Below are 27,814 nucleotides of genomic sequence, written 5' to 3'. Positions count from 1 at the left end.
CATTTCCTTCATCCACATCGCATTGTGTTCAGGGTACAGGTCTTTACCTCTTTGGTTCATGATTTTGCTAGGTAATATATCTTTTAGAGTGCAATTGTAAATGGCGTTGGTGTCTTAATTTCTCTTTCTGGTTCCTTGTTATTTGTGGATAGAAACAACAGATTTCTGGATATTAATTTTATATTCTGTAACTTTATCAAATTCATCTGTCAGTTCTAATAGCTTTTTGGTAGAGTCTTTAGGGTTTTCTGTAGATGGTGTCATGCCATCTGCAGATAAACTTCTCTATCAAAGAGTAACTTCTCTACCAATCTGGATGACTTTTTCTTGTCTGGTCGCTACAGCTCTGACCTCCAGTCCTGTGTTGAGTAAGAGCGGTGAGAGCAGATATCCTTGTCTTGTTTCTGACTTTAGAGGAAAAGCTCTCCTCAGCTTTCACCAGTGAACATGATGTTAGCTGAAGGTTTGTCACATAGGGCCTCTATGATGGTCGGCTATCTTCCCTCTAAATTTGCTTTGTTCAAAGTTTTAATCAGGAACAAATGATGAATATTGTCAAAAGGCTTTTCTGCATCTATTGAGATAAGCATGTAATTTAATCCTTCATTTTGTTAATGTAGACATATCACATTGATTGATTTGTGGAGATTGAACCACCCTGGTATCCCTACAATAAATACCACTTATCATGGTGCATAGACCAGATATGGACCCTCAACTCTATGGTCAAATAATCTTCAACAAGGCAGGAAAAAATATACAGTGGAAAAAAGACTGTCTCTTCAATAAATGGTGCTGGGAGAATTGGACAGCTATATGTAGAAGAATGAAACTCAACCATTCTCTTACACCGTACACAAAGATAAACTCAAAATGAATAAAAGACCTCAACGTGAGACAGGAATCCATTAGAATCCTAGAGGAGAACTTCGGCAGTAACGTCTTCGACATCGCCCACAGCAACTTCTTTCAAGATATGTCTCCAAAGACAAAGGAAACAAAAGCGAAAATGAACTTTTGGGACTTCATGATTTTTTAATGTATTGTTAAATTTGGTTTATCACTGTTTTAATGGGGCGGTTTTGCATTTATTTTCATATTGGTCCTTAATTTTCCTTTTTTGCAGTGTCTTTGTCGTTTTCTTACCAGGGTAATGCTGGCCTCATAGAAAAATTTTGCATCTTTTCATTTCTCTTCTGTTTTTTGGCATAGCATGAGAAGGGTAGATATGAGTTCTTCCTTAAATTTTTGGTATAATTTACTCATGAAGCCATGAAGTTCCCGGACAGTGGTTGGTTAGTTTTTAATTACCAAGTCAATTTTCTTAATACTGTTCAGAGTTTCTGTGTCTTGGAAGAAGACACAGAATCTTGTTTTGGAAGATTGAATGTTTCTAGAAATACATTCTTTTCTTCTAGCTTGACCAATTGTTGGCACATTATTTTTCATAGTATTCTCTTAATATCCTTTGCATTTCCGTGGTGCTGGTTTTAATCCCCTTTTCTTTCATTTCTTATTTTATTTATTTGAATAGTGTGTCTTTTTTTTTAATTGATGAGTCTGAAGGAAGGTTTATCATTTTTGTTAACCTCTTCAAACGCTCTTAGCCTCTTTGATCTTTTCTACTGTCTTTCTTAGTCTCTATTTCATTTTTTTTCTCTAATCCTTATTATTATTTCCTTCCTTCTATTAGTTTTTGGCTTGTGTATTCTTCTAATTCCTTTAGATGTAAGCTTAGATTATTTGAGACATTTCTTGCTTCTTGAGGTATACCTGATTGCTATAAGCTAACTTCTCAGAACTGCTTTTGCTGTGTTTCAAAGACTCTGAACCACTGTGTGTGCATTTTCATTTGTCTCCATGTACATTTTATTTTCTCTTTCACTTCTGTATCAACCTACTAGTTGTTTTGCAGCATGTTGGTGTATTCCATTTTTTTTACCCCTGTAATTGATTTTCAGTCTCTTATCGTCTGAAAAGGTACTTGATGTCACTTTAATCTTCTTAAATGTATTGAGACTTGTTTGGGGCCTGACGTATGATCTATTTTAGATAATGTTCCATGTGTACTTGAAAAGAATGTGGATTCTGCTGTTTTTGAATGGAATGTTCTGTATGTATTTGTCAGGTCCATCTGAATGGAAGGTGTCATTCAAAGCCACAGCTTCCTCGTTGATTTTCTCTCCAGATGATTAATCCATTCATGTAAGTGGAGTGTTAGCATCCATAACTATTGTTGTTTTACATTTAATTTCCCCCTTTATGTCTACTAATACATAGTTTATATATTTAGTTGCTTCTATGTTTGGGATAAAAATATTTACAATTTTTGTGTTCTCTTGTTGGATTGATCCCGACATCATTATGTAGTGCCCTTTTTTGTCTCATTATATAGTCTTTGTTTTAAAGCATTTTGTCTGATATGAATATTGCTACCCTACCTTTTTCATTCTTATTTTCATGAAACATTTTTTTTCCATCCTTTCACTTTTGCTCTGTATGTATCTTTAGATCTGAAGAAAGTTACCTGTAAGTAGCATATAAACATCTTATTTGTTTGTTTTTTTTTTTTCAATTTATCCAGTCATCCTATTTCTTTTGATTGGAACCTTTAGGTCCTTTACATTGAAGGAACTTATCGATGGGTAGGTACTACTGAAATCGTGTTAATTGGTTTCTGTTTGTTTTGTACTTTTCCCATTTCTTTCTTCTTCTCTTGCTCTCTTTCCTTATGACTGCTGACTGTCATTAGGTTGGATTCCTTTCTCTTTTTTTTTCTTAAGTATCTATTACAGGTTTTTGGTTTGCGGTTACCATTAGGTTCTTAAGTAATACTATAAGTATTTCAGTCCATACTAACTTGACGCTTGCTGAAGTTCAAACATATTCTAAAACACTACAATTTTACCCCTCCATCTTTTATGTATACAATGTCATATTTTGTAGTTTTTATATTTTGTGAATTCCTTAACTACTTTTTGATTACTACCAATTCTACTAGTTTTGTCTTTTAGCCTTTATACTGACTTACAACCTTTGCAATTTCATTGCTTTTACCGGTGAAGTTTTTTCCTTTCATAACTTTCTTACCTCTAGTTATGCTCTTTTATTTTCCACTTAATGAAATCCCTTGAACATTTCCTGTAAGGCGGGTTGACACGTAATGAACTGCTTTAATTTTTTTCTGGAAAACGCTTTCTCTCTCCTTCAACTCTAAATGATGACTTTGCCAGAGGAGTATTCTTTCTGTGGTTTGTTTTCCTTTTACCTGTATGAATACATCATGCTGCTTCTTTCTGGCTTGCAAAGTTTCTTCTGAAAGTCAGCTGATAGCTTTATGGGGTTTCCTCTTGTATGTAACTAGTTGCTTTGCTCTTGCTGCTTTTAAGATTCTCTATCATTAGGTTTTGCGTTTATAGCTATGATGGGTTTTGTTGTGGACTTTCCTTTATCTTTTTTAGGACTCTCTATGCTTTCTGGATCTGGATGTCCTCCAGTTAGGGGAGTTCCTTGTTATTATTTCTCCATATAAGTTGTTTGCCACTTTTTCTCTCTTGTCTCCTTCTGGGACCTCTTTAATGCAAACATTAGTAAGTTTGATGTCCCGTGATCCCTTAATTTATTCTTTTTTTTTTTTTCCTTTTTGCTGTTCAGCTTATGTGTTTTCCATAACCCCCTCTTCCAGATCATTGATCTGTTGTTCTGCTTTTGCTAATCTGTTGTTGATTCCGTCTAATGTACTTTCATTTCAGGCATTATTTTTTAATTCTGACTGGTTCCTTTTTATATTTTCTATATCATTTTAAGTTTCTCACAGTTTATCCACTCTTCCCCCAAGTTCAGTGAGCATCTTTTTGACCACTGCTTTGGGTTTCTTTGTTTTATTTTGTTTTGTTTTTGTTTTTGTTGTTGTTGTTGTTGTTGTTGTTTGACCACTGCTTTGAACTCTTTACTGGGTAAGTTGATTTTCTCTATTTCATTTAATTCTTTTCCTGAATGTTTTGTCTTCTTCTCTTGATTGGAATTTATTCCTCTGTCTCTTCATTTACTTCCTTCTCTGTGTTGGTTTCTAAAAATTACATAAAACATCTGCTTCTGCCAGTTTTGAAGATGTGGTTGTGTGTATGAACATCCTCTGTGCATGCCTGGCAGTTTTGGCTGGTTGCGAGTAGGAGTTGGCTGTGGATCCCAGGGCACTCTATGCCAGGGCTACTCTGGTGGCATGGCTGGAGCTGAAGCAGGCACTGTCCAGGTGTTCCTAGAGCACTCTCCACTGGGGCTTCTCTGGCAGGATGGCTTGAGCTGAAGCAGAGATGGGCCATGGCACTCTGATGGGATGGCTGGAGCTGAAGCAGATGGAGGCCAGGGAATCCTGAACTATTCCCTGCTGGGGCCACCGTGGCAAGATTCCTGCTGGGGAGGGTGTGGGGCAGGACACTGAATGTTGAGAGCACCCAAGCAATATCACTGGAGTTGAAATAGGCATGGGCCAGGGTGCCAGGGGATACTCCTCACCCAGGTGGCCCTGATGAGAAGGTAAACCTGGTGTAGGCATAAGCTGGGGCATGGCTGGAGTCAAAGAGGACATGGGTTTTGGGTGTCCTGGAGTGCTTGTGCCTTGGTCACCATGATGGGATGGGTGGAGCTAGAGTGGGTGTAGGCTGGTGGGTTCCTGGTGTATGTCATTCCAGAGCAGCCTTGGTGAGATTGCTGGAGCTGGGGGAGCCACATCCAGGTGATTTTTTGGGAAGACGGCTGGATGTATGGTGGGCTAACAGTCTGGAGCTTCCTGAGGTGGCCCAGAAGAGCACCTGGACATCACTCCCATCTGCACGATCATGGTCGTGGGGGAACATAACGATGATGTTCACCAGTACCTTTGACCATACTGAGTACAAGCAGAAGTCCACCATTTGGCAGATAACCTTTGGTCAGTAAGTGAGTGTCATCCACTTCTAGTCTCTCATTGCCCTTGATTTTTTGTTTGTTTGTTTTTTGTTCTTTTTGTGGTGTCCAGCCTGGACAAAACTTGCACCACATCCACAGCACTAACCCTCCCCACAAAGCTTTACACCATTAGGTATGGGAGTTCCCTTCTTTATCATGTCTGTGTCTCTTCTGCCATTCCTTATGGTCCCCACCCCCTCCTTTGGGCAGAAACTATTCAATTGGCTCTCAGTTCTTCTTCAGAAGGAATTGACCTAGATATAGGTATCCATTCACTGCGTCTGTGCAAAAGGGTAAGTTCAGGATCTTCCTACATTGTAATTTTACACCCCTCTCTCCTTTGCTCCTTTATAAATAGTCAAGAGACACTACTCAAACAAAACACCGAATGCAGTTGTTTTTCTTCCTCTGTATTTAGTGGTCATATGAGACCATTTTTTTCTTAGCCATTTCGAACCAGTTTTTAGCAAAATGGAGTTAAAAATTGGAACAAAACACCTCTAGAATTTAGAGTGCCTAGTTCCATTACTAGTTCATAGAGTGCCTTAGTCCACTCTAGAAAATGCCACCTCAAGGACATCTGTTATTACCAGATGGTGCTTCAACAGGGATAACAAGTCTGTGCCAAGACCAGGACTTGGTGAGGTGAGTGCAGACTGTATTCCTCCTGCAGACTTTTTTTTTTTTTTTAAGATTTTATTTATTTATTTGACAGAGAGAGATCACAAGTAGGCAGAGAGGCAGGCAGAGAGAGAGAGAGGAGGAAGAAGACTCCCTGCTGAGCAGAGAGCCCGATGCGGGACTCGATCCCAGGACCCTGAGATCATGACCTGAGCCGAAGGCAGCGACTTAACCCACTGAGCCACCCCGGCACCCCTTCTTTTTAAACATTTTATTCATTTATTTGACAGGGAGACACACAGCAAGAGAGAGGGAACACAAGCAGGAGAATTGGGAGAGGGAGACGTAGCTTCCCCTCTGTGCAGGGAGCCCAATGTGGGGCTCGATTCCAGAACCCCGGGATCATGCCCAAGTCCGAAGGCAGATACTTAACAACTAAACCACCCAGGCGCCCCACCTCCTGCAGACTTTTTATACAGCTTCAACTATCTTAATAATCCTTGGCAATCTTAAATCCTTAATAATCCTTGCCTGTGAGTGTCAAGCTCTGCACTGGGTTTAAGGAGTTCAAAGCCTATCAAGACATAAGGTCCTGTCTTGCAACACTGGTGTTACTGGAGGGATTCTTTTAATAGAATTTCTGGGAATTTAAACAAAAGGACTATGGAAACAATAAGGACTCAGCAACAACAACAGAAAATGTGGTATTTAGAAGAATTCACCTAGGACATTTGCACTGTGGCAACAATTCTCAATCATTTTGGCATCAGGACTATACACTCTAAAGGATTATTGGGGACCCGTAAGGGATTCTTGCTTCTTCTTCTTCTTCTTTTTTTTAATGATTTTATTTATTTATTTATTTGACAGACAAAGATCACAAGTAGGCAGACAGGCAGGCAGAGAGAGAGGGGGAAGCAGGCTCCCTGTTGAGCAGAGAGGCCCATGCCGGGCTGGATCTCAGGACCCTGAGATCATAACCTGAGCCGAAGGCAGAGGCTTTAACCCAATGAGTCACCTAGGAGCCCCAGATTCTTGTTTCTATGGGTTATATCTTTTGATATTTACTGTCTTAGAAAGGAAAAATAGGGTGATGTCAGCAAGATGGAGGTTAAGAAATCCAACTGTCATTTCCCCTCACAAAACCAATATGCAATAAACAACAAACCAACAAAAATAGCTCTCAGAAAGTTCTTTATTATAATGAAGTAGCAACAGACACCCTGGAGAGCACTTCTGTTGTTGTTCTTGTTCTTGTTTTTTGGATTTTTTAATGAGTACAACCACCCAGAAAAGTACAGGAAGCATCTTCCTTGCATCACCTTATCACCTAGTCCAGAACAATGTGATGTCAAGAGGAACTCCTTCAGAGGGATTTCACCCCAAGGCATAAAGAAAAACAGGAGAATCTCAGGAGCCTTTGACAGCAAGGACCTCGGAGGCTTAACCAATGCTGAACCCAGCTGACAGAACTGTTGCAGTCTCCACTCCTTCATCTGCCTACTCTCTAAATCTTGAGCTACTTCTACAGAGAGATCTGCTCCCAAGGGCCCCCGTTACCACTGCAGCCCACTCTCTGGGACTGGATATAGTGCCTTGCTATATATGGGAATGGAGCTGTCATTGTTTTGAGCCCTTCTCTCAGGTTACAGATAATAGCTTTGACCCAAGAATACCAAAGCAGAGCCACTGCTGTTCTGTATCCCACCCTGGGCCCCAGGTCACAGATTTCACATGGCATTACTGAGTCTAACTAAGTTGCCACTGATCTGTGCCCCTGCCCTATGGTCATTGGTCATGGATTTACCCACCAGTGCTGGGGCGACATTGCTGTTGCCCCGCATTCCATAGCCAGGATCCCAACATGTGGCTTTAATGAGCCATCACCAGAGATATGCTGCTGCTGTTCCAAAATTTCCCCCAGGGACATAGTTGGGACTTTCACTCACCATTCCCAGGCTGCATTGCAACTGTACCCTGAGTCCTGTGCCCAACTGTATCCTGAGCCCTGTGCCAAACCCACCACTGCACCCTATCCTCTCAGGCCAATACTACAGCTGTATTCCTGCACTGCAGCCAGTGGAAATTCTAGAAGGTGAGGAGTCAGTTCCACTAGAGATATGCATACTTCTGTGCCTCAGACACCATTCCCACTGCTGTAGCAAGGCATCTATGCCCCCACTATCCAGGTATTATGGTGGTTACCACAGGTCCTAATCATAGGACTGTGGAGCTGCTGGTGCTTTAAGTGTAGTGCCAGATCTGGGCCCAAGAACTTTCACCTTGCTAAGACTTCACCCCAAAAAAGAAGAGGAAGACTGTATCAGCTTTCATTTCTGAGGATCGCTATGACCCTATACAGCACTGCCACCTGCACAATCACTAACTGTTGGCCACAGAACACACTTACAGTCTCACAAGAATCAATGTGAGCTGATGGAGCTCTATGGAGATCTCATCTCTGTGCCTTCTCAGGAATCAGACATACTGCACCCACCCAGCTGGTACCCACATTCAGGTGAAATCCTGCCTACCGATCTGAAAAGACTGAAGTAGGGGGCTACTTCCTCAAATGTACAGACATCAATGAAAGGCAACCCAAAAAATTAAAAAGCAAGGAAACATGATAACATCAAAAGAACACAATAATTTCCCGCTAACTAAGGCCAAGGAAATAGGCTTCTGTACGTTACCCTGAAAAGGAACCCAAAAACAATCACTTAAAAGGACGCTTCGTTTTCGGAGAACTCATACAGAAAACTCTGAACTCAGAAAAACAGTCCTTACAAACGGCAAGATTTCATTCTTTTCGTGGCTGAATAATATTCCACTCTCTATATACACCACATCTTCTCTATCCATTCATCTGTTGATCGATATTTATGGATGGTGCTAGAGAGTATAGTGCTAGTGACATAAATCAGTCAGACAATGATTTCATTCATATGTGGAATTTAAGATACAAAACAGGTGAATAAAGGGAAAAAAAGAGGGTGAAAAACCAAGAAACTGACTCTTAATTCTAGAGAACTAGCTGATGGTTACCAGAGGGGAGGTAAATGATAGAGTTCTCGAAGGAGAAATGAAAGGACACTGATTAGTGACATGAAAATATATAGGAGTATGAAACTCACTGGTAAAGGTAAATATCCTAAAAATGTAATGGTGCTTTGTAATCCCATTTACAAACCAGTAACTTATACTGGTTTGTAAATGGGATTACAAAGCACCATTACATTTTAACTTATACTGGTATACCAGTATAAGTTACTGGTTTGCAAACCACTTAAAAAGACAGAAGTTTGAAGTACCTATTAAAGTTTAAAAGATATATTTTGTTAATGGATATAAAATATCTTTAAATATGTAAATTGCGACAAAACAACAAAAAACACAGCTGTAGCCAAGTAATGTGTGGAAATTCGTAAAATGTAAATTGTGTGCAATTTCTCTTTGCAGGGGAGCCTGGGTAGCTCAGGTGGCTAACCGTCTGCCTTCATCTCAGGTCATGATCTCTGGGTCCTGGGATCGAGCCCCATGTTGGACTCCCTGCTCAGTGGGGAGCCTGCTTCTCCTTCTGCCTGCCACTCCCTCTACTTAAGCTCGCTCACTCTCTGTCTCTCCTTCTCCTCCTCCCTCTGTCAGATAAATAAATAAATCTGAAAAATTACCAATTTCTCTTTGCAATTGAAATTGTTATCAGGTTAAAATAGGCTATTATAATCACAAAGTATTATAAAATGCTGATGACAACAGCAAAGCAAAAATTTATAATAAATACACAAGTGAGGGGCGCCTGGGTGACTCAGTGGGTTAAGCCGCTGCCTTCGGCTCAGGTCATGATCTCAGAGTCCTGGGATCGAGTCCCGCATCGGGCTCTCTGCTCAGCGGAGAGCCTGCTTCCCTCTCTCTCTCTCTCTCTCTCTCTCTCTCTCTGGCTGCCTCTCCGTCTACTTGTGATTTCTCTCTCTCAAATTAATAAATAAAATCTTTAAAAAAAAAAAATAAATAAATAAATACACAAGTGATAAAAATGAACACAAAGTATACCATGACAGAAAACTCAACTCACAAAGAAATGGAGCAATAGTAGAAGGGAGGAATAAAGGAACTATAAAACAATGAACAAAATAGCAATCCTAAGTCTACCAATAATTATTCTATATATAAATGGTTTAAATTCTACAATTAAAACAAAGAGTAGCTGAATAAATAACAATTTAAAAGGCACCCAATTATATGTTGCCTAGTGGGGATTCATTCAGCACCAAATTCACACATAAGCTGAAAGTAAAGAAATGGGGAGAAATTTTTATGAAAGTGAAAACCAAAAGGGAACAGGAGTCATACACTTGTATCATTGGCAAAATGGACTTTTAAGTCAAAGATTTAACAAAAGGTAAGGTCTTCATATAATGCCAATGTTGTCAATGCAACAAAAAGGATTTTTAAATCCTTTTAGATGCACTTAGATGCATCTAAAATCCCTTTAGATGCACTTAGTACTGTAGCACATAAATATCTTTTACAATTGTTAATAGCGTTGCAGGCAAAAAGGGAAAGCAGTTCAGTAATAATAATAGAGGCCTCAATTCTCCATGTTGCAAAAGCGATAGATCAGACAGAGAATCAATTTAAAAAAATAATGGACTTGAATTATACTTTAAATAAAAATGACTTAATAGGAACACCCAGCATATTCCATCCAATAGCAAAAGAAAACATGTTTTTTCTCAAACACACATTGAACATTCTCCAGGATAGATCTATGTTAGGTCACAAAACAAATCTGAACAAATTTAGGGAGACCGAAATCATATCAAGTATCTTTTCTGGGATGCCTGAGTGGCTCAGTCGATTGAGCATCTGCCTTTGCCTCAGGTCATGAACCCAGGGGCCTGGGATTGAGTCCAAGCATTGGGCTCTCTGCTCAGCGGTGAATCTGCTTCTCCCTCTCCTTCTGCTTGTTCTTTCTCTCAAAAAATAAACAATAAAAATTTTTAAGCATATCTCCTGACAACTATGTTATGAAATAAGAAATCAGTAATAGGAGAAAACTGGAAATTCACAAGCAATATACACATGAATAACCAATGAATCAAATAAATCAAAAGGAGACCAATAAATATCATGAAACAAATGAAGAAGGAAAACAATCTACAAAAAGTTTTGGGATGCATCAAAGGTAGTTCCAAGACGGAATTTTATAGTGACAAATACCTATGCTAAGAAAATACCTCGGGGAGGGGGAATCTCACACATCAAAGGAGAAAAAAGGGGGAAGAGAAAACTAAGTCTAAAGTCACCAAAAGAAAGGAAATAATAAAGATTATGACAAAAATGGGGGGGGCGGGGAGTTAAGATGGCAACACAATAGGTGAGCTCTTGGTTCATGATGTCCAGCAACCATACCTAGATAACTATCTATTCTGAATACCTAACAAATTAACCTGAGGACAGAGGGAACAAACTCCACAACTAGAGGGAGAGAAGAAGCCACACTGAAGAAGGCAGAAGTGTCAAGACATAGTTTAGGAGAGGAGCAGATTTTGGGTGCCGTGAAGGGGACAGAGCCATGGTCATAGAGAATGGTGAGAATATGTCCCCAAAGTCATTGGCTAGGAAAATAAGAAAGGCTGATCTTCATGAGTTTTTGCAACCAGTGGGGCTTGAAGACTGGAGACTTAAAGGTTAACAAGCTCGGTTGTGATAGAGACCTGAGAATGCAAAACTAATCCTGTTCAAAAGACAGGCACACAACCCTGGGGAGCAGAGGGCATGATCTGAGGAACAACTGGGGCACACAGGCGGTGGGGGGGGGGGCATTATGCCCCTCTCATGGTGTGCACCCATGAGAGATATTGTTTGTGGAGACACCTCTGCAGAGACAAAGGAGCCAGCGGTGCCATTTTCTTCCCCTTCCCCTCAGAATAAATGCACAGCCACCTGTGAAGGGCAGCTCTGCCACAACCCTGCTGCCTAGCTTGCTTTCTCCAGGTCACACACTCACACACTTTGGTGCAACTGTCCTTCTCAGTCAAGCCTCCCTCAGTCCCAATGCAGTGACACCCTCCTTTCGAGGTCCTTCACATTGCATGTCCCTCGAGCCTGGAGTTTTGAAAGTCATGCCTGGTTGGGAGAGAGCCCAGAAGCACTTCACTGCTCCTGGAGACAAGGCAGGCAAATTGTCCACAGGCAGACAGTGTGAAGGCAGAGACCTGAGGGTTGCCTGGGACACACACAGAGGAGATTGTTTGCTCTTCTTCAGGAACTTCCCAGAGAGGGACAAGCACAGAGGCTCCTCTCTAGGGCCAAAAGTGACATTCCCCTGCCCCACCCCTCAGTATCGACACAAAACCACATTTGTTGCCACAGTGCCAACACAGGCTGCTTAACCTGCTTATCCCTGGTCCCACCCCAGCCCTTCATGACCAATTTTGCCTCAGTCCCAGTGCAATGGGCCCCCTTTCCCAGAAGACCAGCAGGAAACTATGCCCACACCACATCTACCCACCAGAGAATGCTGCAAGCCTTCAGTTCCAGTAGAGGCAGCATCAGGTCTCATTTCACAAGCAGAGAGCAGAGCACACCTACTTAAAACTTGCCACCTTGTGGCCAAGGGCCAAACACTGCCCACTGCAGACCTGGAGCACCTCTGCAGACAACTAACTGGTCTGAAGGCTAGACTAGCCAAGACACAGCAGCAAAGTACATACCAGTGACACTCCCTGTTAGTGACAGTGGCCCTGGACAATACATGACCTCTTCTTCATAAAGGCATTTCTCTCAGAAGCAGGAAACATAACAGGCTTTTCTAACACAGAGAAGAAGACAGAAACTTAGCCAAAATGCCACGATGGATGAATTCACCCCATATGAAACTGCAAGAAACGGTTTCAACCACAGATCCAAGGGAAACAGATATAAGTAATATGTATGATGGAGAATTTCAGGCAACGATCATGAGGACACAGCCTGGGCTTGAGAAAAGAATGGAAGATTTCAGGGAAGCTCTTACCACAGAGATAAATGAGCTAAAAAGCAGTCAGTCAGACATGGAAAATGAGATAATTGAGACTGAAAACAGGCTGGATGGAATGACCACAAGAATGGAAGAAGCAGAGGAACCACAAGTGATATAAAAGATAAAATAATGGGAAATAATGAAGCTGAACAAAAGAGAGAAAGAAGAATTATGAATCAGGAGAATAGACGTAGGGAACTCAGTGACTCCATCAAACATAATAGCATTCATACCATAGGTGTCCCAGAAGAAGAGAGAGAGAGAAAAGGGGGCAGACAATTTATGCAAGGAAATATAGATGACCACATCAGCCAAATCTGGAGAAGGAAATGGACACCCAGATCCAGCAGGCACAGAGAACTCCCATCAAAATCAACAAAAGCAGGTCAACATCAAGACACTGTAGTTAAATTTGCAAAATACAGCAATAAAGAAAAAAATCCAAAAAGCAGCAGGACAAAGTCAGCCTTAACTTATAAGGACCCATATGCCCAGTGGTAGACTTCTCAACAGAAACTTCACAGGCTGGAAGGGATCAGAGTGCTCAATGGGGAAACCCTGGAGCCAAGAATACTCCATGCAGCAAGGCTATCATTCTGAATATCATTCTGAATTTGTGGTTCCCACAAAACCAAAAACTAAAGGAGTTCATGTCCACTAAAAGAGCCTTGCAAGAAATATTAAAGGGGACTCTGAGTGAGAACACAGAAGGAACATAGGAAATCTCCAGAAACAATGAAGAAACAAGCAACAAAAAGGCACTAAACTCAGATTTACCAATAATCACTCTAAATGTCAGTGGACTAAATGCTCCCATCAAAAGACAAAGGGTGTCGGAATGGACTTAAAAATAAATAAATAAATAAGATCCATCTATATGCTGCTGCCTACAAGAGACTCATTTTAGACCTGAAGATTGGAAGTGAGGGAATGGAAAAATATTTTCATGCAAATGAACGTCTAAAGAAAGCTTGGGTAGCAATACTTGTATCAGATAAACTAGATTTGAAACAACAGACTGTAACGAGATGAAGAAGGGCACTCTGTCATAATTAATGGGTCTATCCAAGAAGAAGTTCCGATAATTGTAAACATTTATGATCCAAATTCAGGAGCACCCAAATATATAAAACAATTAACTAAAAAACACGGAGGAACCCATGGATATAACACAATAATAACAGGGGAACTTAAACCCCCCTTTTAAATGTGTCAATGGGCAGATCATCTAAGATGAAATCCTCAAGGAAACAAGGGCTTCATATGACACACTGGACCAGATGGATTTAACACATCTATTCAGAGGATTTCATCCTAAAGCAGCAGAATACACATTCTTTTTGAGTGCACATGGAACACTCTCCTGACAAGATCACATACAGGCCACAAAGCTGCCCTCACAAGTACAAAAACATTGACAACAGGCCATGCGTATTTTCAGACCACAACCCCACGAAACTTAAAGCCAAACACAAGAAAATACTTGGAAAGATGAGATATACATGGAAGTTAAACAAAAAGCTACTAAAGAATGAATGGATCAACCTGGAGATGAAAGAATAAATTTAAAAATACATGGAAACAGGGGTGCCTGGGTGGCTCAGTGGGTTAAGTTGCTGCCTTCGGCTCAGGACGTGATCCCAGGGTCCTGGGATCAAGCCCCGTGTCGGGCTCTCTGCTCGGCGGGGAGCCTGCTTCCTCTCTCTCTCTGCCTGCCTATCTGCCTGCTTGTCATCTCTCTCTGTCAAATAAATAAATAAAATCTTTTTTAAAATTTTTAAAAAAAATACATGGAAACAAATGAAAATGAAAACATAACATCCCAGAACCTATGGGATACAGAAAAAGCAGTCCTAAAAGGGAAACATAGACCACTATGAGTCAAACACAAGAAGCAAGAGTAACCCGAAAAAAAAACAACCTAGACGTTTACCCAAAGGATCTAGAAAAAGAATGAAGGTTAAAGGCAGGAAAACAAGGGAATAATAAAGCTTAAGCAGAAATAAATGATAAGGAAACAAACAGACTCTGTAAAATAGATCAATAAAACAGGAATTGGTTACTTGAAAAATTTTTTAAAAATTGATAAACCTGTAGCCAGAATTATCAAAAAGACAAAAGAACCAAATAAATAAAACCACAAGTGGCAGAGGAGATATCTCAACCAACACCACAAAAATATAAGCAATTGTAAAAGAATATTAAGACACATAGACCAGTGGAACAGAGTAGAGAGCCCAGATATGGACCCTCAACTCTATGGTCAATTAATCTTCAACAAAACAGGAAAAAATATCTAGTGGAAAAAAAGACAGTCTCTTCAATAAATGGTGCTGGGAAAATTGGAGAGCTATATGTAGAAGAATGAAACTCGACCATTCTCCTACAACGTACACAAAGATAAACTCAAAATGGATAAAAGACCTCAACATGAGACAGGAATCCATCAGAATCCTGGAAGAGAACACAGGCAGTAACCTCATTGACATCAGCCACAGCAACTTCTTTCACGATATGTCTCCAAAGGCAAAGGAAACAAAAGCGAAAATGAACTTTTGGGACTTCATCAAGATCAAAAGCTTCTGCACAGCAAAGGAAACAGTCAACAAAACAAAAAGGCAACCCACGGAATGGGAGAAGATATTTGCAAATGACAGTACAGAAAAAAGGTTGATATCCAGGATCTATAAAGAACTTCTCAAACTCAACACACGCAAAATGGATAATCATATCAAAAAATGGGCAGAAGACATGAACAGACACTTCTCCAATGAAGACATACAAATAGCTATCAGACACATGAAAAAATGTTCATCATCACTAGCCATCAGGGAGATTCCAATGAAAACCACATTGAGATACCACCTTACACCAGTTAGAATGGCCAAAATTAGCAAGGCAGGAAACAATGTGTGTTGGAGGAGATGTGGAGAAAGGAGAACCCTCTTACACTGTTGATGGGAATGCAAGTTGGTGCAGCCTCTTTGGAGAACAGTGTGGAGATTCCTCAAGAAATTAAAAATAGAGCTTCCCTATGACCCTGCAATTGCACTCCTGGGTAATGTAGTGACCAAGAAGATACAGATGTAGTGAAAAGAAGGGCCATCTCTACCCCAATGTTCATAGCAGCAATGGCCACGGTCGCCAAACTGTGGAAAGAACCGAGATGCTCTTCAACAGATGAATGGATCAGGAAGATGTGGTCCATATACACTATGGAGTGTTATGCCTCCATCAGAAAGGATGAATACCCAACTTTTGTAGCAACATGGACGGGACTGGAAGAGATTATGCTGAGTGAAATAAGTCAAGCAGAGAGAGTCAATTATCATATGGTTTCACTTATTTGTGGAGCATAACAAATAGCATGGAGGACAAGGGGAGTTAGAGAGGAGAAGGGAGTTGAGGGAAATTGGAAGGGGAGGTGAACCATGAGAGACTATGGACCCTGAAAAACAACCTGAGGGTTTTGAAGGGGGTGGGAGGTGGCAGGTTGGCAGAACCAGCTGGTGGGTGTTATGGAGGGCACGTATTGCATGGAGCACTGGGTGTGGTGCAAAAAAATGAATACTGTTACACTGAAAAGAAATTTTTAAAAAAAAGAATATTAAGAAAACTGTATGCCAACAAATTGGATATCCTGGAAGAAATAGAGAAATTTCTGGGAACATATAAACCGCCAAAAATAAAACAGGAATAAATAGGTAAACTTAAACAGATGACTAAGTGGCAAGGAAATTGAATCAGTAATCAAAAATCTCCCAACAGGGTCACCTGCGTGAATCAGTTGGTTAAATATCTGCCTTTGGCTCAAGTCATGATCAGAGGGTCCTAGGGATCCAACCCTGTGTTGAGCAACCTGCTCAGCCAGGACTCTGCTTCTCGCTCTCTCTCCCTCTGCCCCTCCCCTTCCTGTTCTCCCTCTCTCTCTTTCTCTTTTTTTCGGTCAAAAATCACACAAAAAACCCTCCCAAGAAACAAAAGTCCAGGACAAGACAGCTTCCCAGGGGAATCCTACCAGATATTTAAAGAAGAGTTAGGACCTATATTCTTCTGAAGTTGTTCCAAAAAATAAAGATGGAAGACAAAGATCCAAAGTCATTCTATGAGGCTGGTATTGCCCTGATTCCAAAACCAGACACAGACCCCTCTAAAAAAGAGAATTACAGGCCAATATCACTGATGAACATGGATGCAAAAATTCTCCAGAAGATACTAACTCATTAGATCCAACAGCGCATAATTAGGATGATTCAACATGACCAAGTGGGATTTATTTCTGGGCTGCAGGGGTGGCTCAACATCTGCATGATACACCACGTTAATCAAAGAAAGGATAAGAAATACAGGATCCTTTCAATAGATGCAGAAAAAGCATTTGACAAAATACAGTATCTTTTCTTGATAAAAATCCTCAACAAATAGGGATAGAGAGACCCAGCACAACATCATAAAGACCATATGGACCATATGAATGGCACCTAGCTAATATCATCCTCACTGGGGAAAAACTGAGAGCTATTCTTCTATGGTCATGAGCCAGACAGGGATGTCCTCTCTCACCACGGTTATTTAATATACTACTGGAAGTCCTCATTACAGCAATCACACAGCAAAGACAAGACATCCAGATTGGCAAGGAAGGAGTCAAACTTTCACTCTTCACAGACAACATTATACTGTATTCAGAAAACTGGAAAGACTCCACCAAAAGTTGCTAGCCCTCATAGACACAAATTCAGAAGAGTTGCAGGATATAAAAATCAATGTACAGAAATCTCTTGCATTTCCACACACCAATAGTGAAGTAGCAAAAAGAGAAATCTAGGAACTTACAATTGCACTAAAACCCCTCAGATACCTGGGAATAAGCCTAACCAAAGGTAAAGATCTGTACTCTGAAAACTGAAATCTGTACTTTGAAAGAAACTGAAGATGAGACAAATAAATGGAAAAACATTCCGTGCTCATGGATTAGAAGAACAAATAGTGTTAAAATGTCTACACTACCCAAAGCAGTCTACACATCTAATGCATTCCCTATCAAAATCGCCAGCATTTTTCACAGAGATAGAACAAACAATTCTAAATTCTGTAAGGAACCACAAAAAATCCTGAATAGCTGAAGCAGTTTTCAAAAAGGAAAACGAAAGCTGGAGCAATCACCATTGCAGACTTCAAGCTGTATTACAAAGCTGCAATGGTCAAAAGAGTATGGTACCCGTACAAAGGTATACACATAGGACAATGGAATAGCATAGAGAACCCATAAATGGACCCTCAACTCAATGGTCAAGTAATCTTTGACAAAGAAGGAAAGATATCCAGTGCCAAAAGGACAGTCTCTCCAACAAACAATGTTGGGGAAATTGGACGGCAACATGCAGACGAACGAATCCAAACCACTTTCTTACACCATATAAAAAGTAATTTCAGAATGAGTGAAAGACCTAAATGTGAGGCAGGAATCCATCAAAATCCTAGCGGATAATACAGGCAACAACCTCTTTGACCCTAGCCTATAGCAACTTCTTCCTAGAAACAATGCCAGAGGCAAGGGAAACAAAAGCAAAAATAAACTCTTGGGATTTAATCAAGATAAAAAAAAGTTTCTGTGCAGCGAAGGAAAGAATCAACAAAACCAAAGGCAGCTGTGGAATGGGAGGAGATATTTCCAAATGCCAATAAAGGGTTCGTATCCAAAACCCATACAGAAGTTATCAAACTCAGCATCCCCAAAAAGAAATAATCCACTTAAGATAAAGGTGGAAGATATTAACACACATTCCTCCAAAGAAGACATTCAGATTGCTAACAGACAAGTGAAGAAATGCCCAAAATCACTCATCATCAAGGAAATACAAATCAAACCCACCTGCGAGATATCAACTCACACCTGTCAGAATGGCTACAGTGAGTAACACAGGAAACAAGAGGTATTGACATGGATGCAGAGAAAATGGAACCCTCATACTTCTGGAGGGCATGCAAAGTGGTGCAGCCACTCTGGAAAACAGTACGGAGATTGCTCAGAAAGTTAAAAATAGAAATACCCTACCACCCAGTAGATCCACTACTAGATAGTTGCTGAATGCATACAAAAATAGAGATTCAAAGGAATACATGCGCCCCAATGTTTATGGCAGCATTATCAACAATAGCCTATGTGTCTACTGACTGATGAATGGATGAAGAAGATGTGATCTCTGTCTGTCTAGATCTATATCTACCTATAAAGATCTAACTATATCTATGTATCTATCTACCTATCTTTCTCAGCTATCAAAAAGAATGAAATCTTGCCATTTGCAATGATGTGGATAAAGCCGGAGAATGCTTTGCTCAACAAAAATAGTTACTGAAAGAAAGACAAATACCATATGATTTCAGTCATACGTGTAATTTAAGAAACAAAACAGATGAATGTATGGGAAAAATTTTTAAGAGAGGCAAATGATGAAGTGGACTCTAGAGAATAACCTGAGGTAATTGGGCTGGGTATTGGATTAAGTGAGTGAAGGCTATTACGCAGTGCCCTTGTAATGAGCACTGGATTTATATATAAGTGATGAATCACTAAATCATTGACATGAAACTAATACTACCCTGTATGTAAGCCACCTGGAAGAGAAATGAAAACTTGAAAGAAGAAAAAAAATGCAATGGGAGATAAGTGAAGATATAAATAAATTTAAGAAGTAAAACAAGATAAATAACAATGGGCAAAGGATCTAAGACAACGTTTCTCCTAAGAAAATATATTCGAATGACCAACCTGTATAGGAAAAGGTATTCAACATCACTAATTACCAGGGATATGCAAACAAAATCACTGTGAGCTATCACCTCACACCGGCCAGAATGGCTATCAAAAAGGCAGGAGAAAACAAGTGCTGGAAAGCATGTGGAAGAAAGGAGTGCTTGTATACTAGTGTAAGTGTAAATGCAAATTTAAATTGTTACAGTCATTTTGGAAAACAAAAAATTAAAAATGGAACTAGTGTCTGACCCAACAATCCCAGTCTTGAGTATGTATCTGAAGGCAGCATCTCAGGGAGATATGGTAAGACATGGTAACTTATCCTGGTCAATGTACCTGAATGTAGAGAACTGTTGACTTGCTATGTTGCATATCTGAAACCTCTAGAACATTCAATGTCAGCTATACTTAATAAATAATAAATAATTAATAAATAAATAAATAAGAAAATGAATACACTACTAGCACAGATTTTTTAACTAATAAATACTATGCTAACTTTTTAGAAAATGAGTTACCACTAAAATGCCTATTTGGGGAAAAAAGAGAACAATAACACATGGGTGATGGGGAAAACATAGTATGATGATTAGAACACACATATCTCTACCAGAAATGTAAAATAGTATAGGCATTGTGGAAAACAGTTCAGCATTTTCTCAAAAAGTTATACAAAGACATACCTTATTGGCCAGCAATTCCACTAATGGATTTAAAAAAAAAAAAAAACAAGCTAAAAACACTACATTTACACAAGCTTTCACCACATACAACTAAAAACCATATAAGCAGCAAATGACACAGCTGTTGAAATGTACCTCAACATGGACATTGTTGAATGGATTAAAAAACCTTTGGAGGGAACCCTCCTACATTGCTGGTGGGAATGCAAGCTGGTGCAGCCACTCTGGAGAACAGCATGGAGGTTCCTCAGAAAGTTGAAAATAGAGCTACCCTACGGCCCAGCGATTGCACTACTGGGTATATTTACCCTAAAGATACAAATGTAGTGATCCAAAGGGGCACATGCACCTGGATGTTTATAGTAGCAATGTCCCCAGTGGACAGTTATGGAAAGAACCTAGATGTCCATCCACAGATGAATGGATAAGGAAGATGTGGTATATATATACAATGGAATACTATGCAGCCATCAAAAGAAATGAAATCTTGCCATTTGCAACGCCATAGATGGAACTAGAGGGTATTATGCTGAGGGAAACAAGTCAATCAGTGAAAGACAGTTGTCATATGATCTCACTGATATGAGGAATTTGAGAGGAAAAGTGGGGGGCTTGGGGGTCAGGGAAGGAAAAAAAATGAAACAAGGTGGGAACGGGAGGGAGCCAAACCATAAGAGTTTCTTAATCTCCCAAAACAAACAGGGTTGTGGGGCCCAGGACGGGGGGGCGAGGGGGGTTCGGGAGAGGGTGGTTGGGTTATGGACACTGGGGAGGGTATGTGCTATGGTGAGTGCTGTGACTGTGTAAGCCTAACGATTCACAGACCTGTACCCTGGGACAAATAATACATTATATGTTAATTAAAAAAACCAAAAAAAACCTTTGGTATATGCATAGAATGTAACATTAATCATGAACAGACACATAGCTTGAGGTAGTGATACTTATGACCATATAGATGAAGACTGAAAACAGTGAGGATTTAATCAATATGCTAACAAAGGAGAAATCGAATGATCCCTTGAATGAATGAAAATGGGAATACAGCATACCAAAATGTATGGGATGCACCAAAAGAAGGAAATTCATGTCAGTACATATCTACATCGGGAACCAGAAAATACCTCAAATAAAATAACCTAACTTTGTCTATGGAAACTAGAAAAAGAACAAACTAGGCCCAAAGTTAGAAGAGAGAAAACAATCTGGGGCAAAAGGAAGTAAATGAAATGGAAACTAAAAAGACTACAGAATGGGTACCTGGGTGACTCAGTGGGATAAGCGTCTGCCTTCAGCTCGGGTCATGATCCCAAGGTCCTGGGATCGAGCCCCACATCGGGCTCTCTGCTCGGTGGGGAGCCTGCTTCCCCCTCTCTTTCTGCCTGCCTCTCTGCCTGCTTGTGATCTCTTGTCTGTCAAATAAATAAATAAAATCTTTACCAAAAAAAAAAAAAAAAGATTACAGAAAAAGTCATTGAGGCTAAGAGTTGCTATTTTGAAAAGATAGGCAAAATGTACAGATCTTTAGATAGATTCACACAGAGAAAAAGGAAAAGAGAACCTCAACTAAATAACATGAGATATGAAAGAGGAGATGTTACAACAGATGATACCACAGAAATACAAAGGAGTATAAGAGACTACTGGGGAAAGTTATATACCAGCAAATTGGAAAATGTTAAAGAGATGGGGAAATACTTAGAACCAAACTACTGTGAGTGAATCATGAAGAAATAGAAAATCAAAAGAGAACAATTACTAAATAAGGAGATTAAATTAGTAATCTAAACCTACCAACACACATAGTCAGGACCCAATGGCTAGACAATCTCTATCAAAATTTCAATGGAATTTTTCACAGAAATAGAATAAACTGTTCAAAAAAACAATTTTAAAATTTGTATGGAACTACAAAAATTCCTCAATAAATAAGGAGAGCAATCTTAAGGAAGAAAAACAAACATGAATCAAACTCCCTGATTTAAGCCTATCTTATAAAGTTATTGTAATCAAAACAATATGGTATTGGCATAAAAACAGACCCATAGATAGATCAATGGAACTGAACAGAGAGCCCAGAATAATCCACACATGTATGAACAAATAATTTATGACAAAGGAGGTAAGCAAATGCTATGGGACAAAGACAGTCTCTCAATAAATAGTGTTAGGGAAACCATTATCTTACATCACACACAAAAATTAACTCAAAATGGATTAGAGACTTGATATGTAAGACCCGAAATCATACACTATAAGAAAACATGGGCTTCATTTTTATTTATGTATTACTTGAGAGAGAGAGAGAGAGCACGAGACAGGGGAGGCTCAGAGGGAGAAGCAGGGATTAGAGACTTGATATGTAAGACCCGAAATCATACACTATAAGAAAACATAGGCTTTTTTTTTTTTTAAAGATTTTATTTATTTATTTGACAGAGGGACATCACAAGTAGGCAGAGAGGCAGGCAGAGAGAGAGAGAGGAGGAAGCAGGCTCCCTGCTGAGCAGAGAGCCCGATGCGGGACTCGATCCCAGGACCCTGAGATCATGACCTGAGCCGAAGGCAGCGGCTCAACCCACTGAGCCACCCAGGTGCCTCTGCTTTCCTTTTTAAGTTGCTTTTGTTATTTGGGGGTGTTTTGTAGTTTTGTACGAATTTTTGGATTCTTTGCTCTAGCTCTCTGAAAAATGCCATTGGTATTTTGATAAGGATAACATTAAATATGTAGATGTCTTTGGGTATTTTTTAACAATATTTAACAAAATTTTTGGTATTTTTTCACAATATTTCTTCTTCTATTCCATGAGCATGGAATGTCTTTCCATTCTTCTGTGTCATCATCAATGTCTTCCATTAGTGTCTTTCAGTTTTCAGAGTTCAGGTATTTCACCTCTTTGGTTAGGTTTATTCTCAGGTATCATACTGTTTTTGGTGCAATTGTACATGGGATTGATTACTTAATTTCACTTTCTGGGGATTCATTATTGTTTTAGAGAAATGCAACAGATTCCTGTAAGTTGATTTTTTTATCCTCCAGTGTTCCTGAATTTTTTAGTTGTAGCAATGGTAGAGTATTTAGGGTTCTTTACATATAGTATCATGTCATCTGCAAATATTGAATGTTTTACTTCTTCCTTACCATTTTGGATGCTTTATATTTCTTTTTGTTTTCTGATGGCTGTAACTGGAATTTTGACTAATTTGTTGAATAACACTGGTGAGAGCAGAAATCTTTGTCTTGCTACTGATCATAGAGGAAAAACTGTGTTTCCCCATTGAGGATATTCTCTGAAGCTTTTTCATAGATATTGAGAAATTTTCCCTCTAAATAGATCTACTCTGTTGAAGGTTTTTATTACAACTGGATGTTTTACTTTGTCAAATGCTTTTTCTGCATCTATTGAAATAATCATGTGGTTCTTACACTCTCTCTTGTTAATGTGGTGTATCACATGGATTGATTTGAGAATACTGAACCATCTTGCAATCCAAGAATAAATCCTGTTGAACATAGTGAATGATTTTTTAAATGTATTTAGGATTCAGTTTGCTAGTATTTTACTAATAGTTTTTGCAACCATGTCTGTCAAAGATATTGGCCTATGGTTCTCTTCTTTGGTGGAGTCTTTGATATCAGCGTAATCTTGGCTATATAGAATGAATTCAGAACTTTTCTTTCCTTTTCCATTTTTTGGAATAGTTTGAAAAGAATAGGTATTAACTCTTCTTTAAATATTTTGTAGAATTTCACTTGTGAAGCCATGAGGTTTTGGACTTTTTTTGTTTGGAGTTTTCTGATTACTAATTCAATTTCTTTGCTGGTTTTCAGTCTATTCAAGTTTTCTATTTCTTCCTCTTTCAGTTTTGGAAGTTTATATAGTTATAAGTATGCACACATTTCTTCCAAGTTATCCAACCTTTCAGAATATAATTTTTCATAGTATTCTATTATAATCATATTTCTATGGAATTATTTGTCCTTTTTCCTTTGTAATTTTATTTATTCTTGTCCTTCCTTTTTTTTTTTTAATAAATCTGGCTAGGTGGTTATCAATTTCATTAATTTTTCCAAGGAACCAGCTCCTGGTTTCATTAATCTATTACATTATTTAGGTTGTAAATCATTTATTTTTTGACCTAATAATATGTGGTCTACTCAGGAAAATAACCCATGTGCACTTGAAAACAATGTGTATTCGCTGTTTGGGATGGAATGTTCTGAATATATGTGTTAAGTCCATCTAGTCTGGTGTGTCATTCAAGGTCATTGTTTCCTTGTTTATTTTCCAATTAAATTATCTGTGCATTGAAGTAGGTAAGGTGTTAATGTCATCTGCTCTTACTGTATTGTTATCAAATAGTTCCTTTATGTTTGTGTGTGTGTACATATAAATGTGTGTGTGTGTGTGTGTGTCTGTATTTGGGTGCTTGCATGTTGGGGACATAAATATAATTGTTAGATCTTTTTGAATTGTCTGCTTTATGATCATACAGTGCCCTTCTTTATTGATAGATAGCCATTTATTCCTATTTTATCAATTATTTTGTGGTTGTTTCTGTAGATTTTCTCTGACTCTTTCTTGTGTTTAATCTCTCCAAAGAGTCCCCTTTAATATTTCTTGCAAGGCTGGTTTATTGGTCACAAACTTCTTTTGTTTTTGTTTGTCTGAAAAACTCTTTTTATCTCTCCTTCTATTCTAAATGATAGCTTTACTGGATATAGTATTCTTGGCTGAGATTTTTCCCATTCTGCACTTTGAATATTTCAGTTTTCAAACAACTGTCTTCTGGCTTGCAAACTTTCCGTTAAGAAATCTCTAGCTAGCCTTATGGGTCTTCTCTTATAAGTTAAAGACTTCTTTTATCTTGCTTCTTTTTTTTTTTTTAAAGATTTATTTATTTATTTGACAGACAGAGATCACAAGTAGGCAGAGAGGCAGACAGAGAGAGAGGAGGAAGCAGACTCCCTGCTGAGCAGAGAGCCCGATGCGGGGCTCGATCCCAGGACCCTGGGATCATGACCTGAGCCGAAAGCAGAGGCTTTAACCCACTGAGCCACCCAGGCGCCCCTATCTTGCTTCTTTTAACATTTTTTAAATCTCTGTATTTGGCAAATTTAATTACAATGTGTTAGGAATTAAAACAAACACATTGTTTTAATGTGTTTAAAACACATTAAGTCAGTTAAGGGTCTGCCTTCGGCTCAAGTCATGATCTGAGGGTCTTATGATCAAGCCCTGAATCGGCCTCCTTGCTCAGCAGGGAGCCTGCTTCTCACTCTCCCTCTGCCCATGCTCACTCTCTCTCTCTGAAATTAATAATTAATTAAATTTTTTTTAAAATGTATTTTTGTTGTCCTGCTTTTGTTGATGTGATTTCTCTGTGTCTTCTGAATTCTGGATTTCTGTTTCTTTCCCAAGATTAGGGAAGTTTTCAGGTATTATTACTTCAAATAAACTTTCTGCCCCCTTTTCTCTCTTGTTCTGGGGCTCCTGGGACATCAATGTTATTACTTTTGATGCAGTCACTGAGTTCCCTTGGTCCACCATGGAATACTTCAGCTATACAGAGGAATGAAGTCTTGTTATTTGTGATAATATGGACCTACAAGGTGTTATGCTAAGTGAAATAGATTGGACAGAGAAAGAGAAATGCCATGTAATGTCACTAATATGGGAAATCTTGAAGAACAAACAAATTAAGACAAAATTTAGAAAAAGAACTACATAGAACTGATGGTTGACAGAAGGGGGGACATAGTGGGTTTGTGCAAAATCAGTGAGGTGAAGTGGAAAGTACAGGCTTTCAGACATGGATGAATAAGTGACAATCAAAGGTATATCAGGAAGAATATAATAAATGGCATTTTTAAGTGCTGAATTGAGACATATGGTATGTGTGGTGAGCATAGCATAATGTATATATTTGTGAAGTCACCATGTTGTTCTCCTAAAACTAATGTAATATTGTATGTCAAATATAATTTAATTATAAATGTGTTAAATATATGGTATGAAGTATCGTTTACACACTATGTAACTTAATTACTAGTAAATTTTAAAACAGGTATGACTATAATTCAGTTTTAGAATGTTTCATCACTCCAAGACCTAATACCAAGATAAACTAAGTGTGTATATCAAAGTAATATGGGTTTCACAGAATTAGTAGTTAAGTCTATCTTCCTTTCTGTTTTCTGAAATTTTCTCATTTTTTTCTCTCAGTATTTGATAGAATTCATCAGTGAGTTTAGAGCAAAAGTCTAAACTTAACTTAATTCTTTCACTTACCATAGGTCAGTTCAGATTTTCATTTATATATACGTGTACATATACTTCATTTATACATATGCACACAAATACCTGTATATGTGTATATGTATGTGTATATAAGTATACACACACATATTTATATATTTTTTTAATTTTATATTTTTTAACTTTTTTAAAGATTTTATTTATTTATTTGACAGAGAGAGAGAGAAATCACAAGTAGGCAGAGAGGCAGGCAGAGAGAGGGGGAAGCAGGCTCCCTGCTGAGCAGAGAGCCTAATGCGGGGCTCGATTCCAGGGCCCTGAGATCATGACCTGAGCTGAAGGCAGAGGCTTAACCCACTGAGCCACCCAGGCACCCCTATATATATATATATATATATATTAAAAATTAAGTTCTATGCCAGGCATTGAGCCCAGCGCAGTCTTAAACTCACAATTCTGAGATAAGGTATGATATCAAGAACTGAGATCAAGAACTGGCCATTCAACTGACTGAGCCACCCACACACACCACAGATCACTTATATTTTAAATTGCAATATAATTCACATAATAAAGAAGATAAAATTTTCGAGCATATAAATGTGGTTTTAGTATATTCACAAGGTTATGAAAATGTTATTTGTATTTGTCTTACCACCATCTAATTACAAAACATTTTATCATCCTCTAGCAGTTGTCCTCCTATTTCTCCAACCCCAGAATCCCTGGAAACAACTATTCCACTATCTATATGGACATGTCTATTCTGTATATAACATAAAGAAGTCATATAATATGTGCTTTGTTGTAACTGGCTCCTTTCACTCAGTATATGTGTTTTGATTGTCATGATTGCCATAGTATATGATAATAGTTCATTATTTTTTAGGACTAATATTCCAGTGGATGCAATATACCACATTTTGTTAGTTTTTGCCACTTTTTGGTAATTATAAATAAGGTGTTAAGAACACTTGTGTAAAAATTTTCTGTGGACATGTTTTCAGTTTCCTTGGGCATAGGCACAGAGCAAGGAAGAGATTGTTGGATCATATGATAATTCCACAGTTAGATTTTTTTTTAAGATTTTATTTATTTATTTCTCAGAAAGAGAGAGAGAGAAAGCACACAAGCAGGTAGAGAGGCAGTCAGAAGCAGAGAGAGAGGCAGGCTCCCTGCTGAGCAGAGAGCCCGATGGGGACTCAATCCCAGGACCCTGGCATCATGACTGAGCCAAAGGCAGCGTCTTAACCCACTGAGCCATCCAGGCGTCCCTCCACAGTTAGCTTTTTAAGAAACTGCAAAAAGGGACGCCTGGGTGGCTCAGTTGGTTGGACGACTGCTTTCGGCTCAGGTCATGATCCCGGAGTTCTGAAATCGAGTCCCGCATTGGGCTCCCCGCTCCACGGGGAGTCTGCTTCTCCCTCTGACCTTCTCCTCACTCAAGCTCTCTCTCACCTCCTCTCTCTCAAATAAATAAATAAAATCTTAAGGAAAAAAAAAAAAAAGAAAAAGAAAA

The 27,814-nt window shown here is 39.0% G+C and overlaps 2 long non-coding RNA genes across 2 annotated transcripts; one reads left to right on the top strand and one right to left on the bottom strand.

Annotated features, from left to right (window-relative positions):
- Positions 1–90: 90 nt before the first annotated feature.
- Positions 91–23,179, bottom strand: LOC116583929. Its single transcript, XR_004282971.1, has 3 exons — positions 23,128–23,179; positions 18,859–18,862; positions 91–248 (listed from the first exon to the last, which is right to left on the bottom strand). It is a non-coding gene; the product is annotated as an uncharacterized LOC116583929 (long non-coding RNA).
- LOC116583928 lies at positions 2,102–9,067 on the top strand. The gene is made up of 3 exons (XR_004282970.1): positions 2,102–2,205; positions 2,616–4,930; positions 9,028–9,067. It is a non-coding gene; the product is annotated as an uncharacterized LOC116583928 (long non-coding RNA).
- Positions 23,180–27,814: the final 4,635 nt, after the last annotated feature.

This window comes from Mustela erminea, chromosome Y, assembly GCF_009829155.1.
Source record: "Mustela erminea isolate mMusErm1 chromosome Y, mMusErm1.Pri, whole genome shotgun sequence".
Classification (NCBI taxonomy): Eukaryota; Metazoa; Chordata; class Mammalia; order Carnivora; family Mustelidae; genus Mustela; species Mustela erminea.
This window is presented reverse-complemented; position numbering and strand designations above follow the sequence as displayed.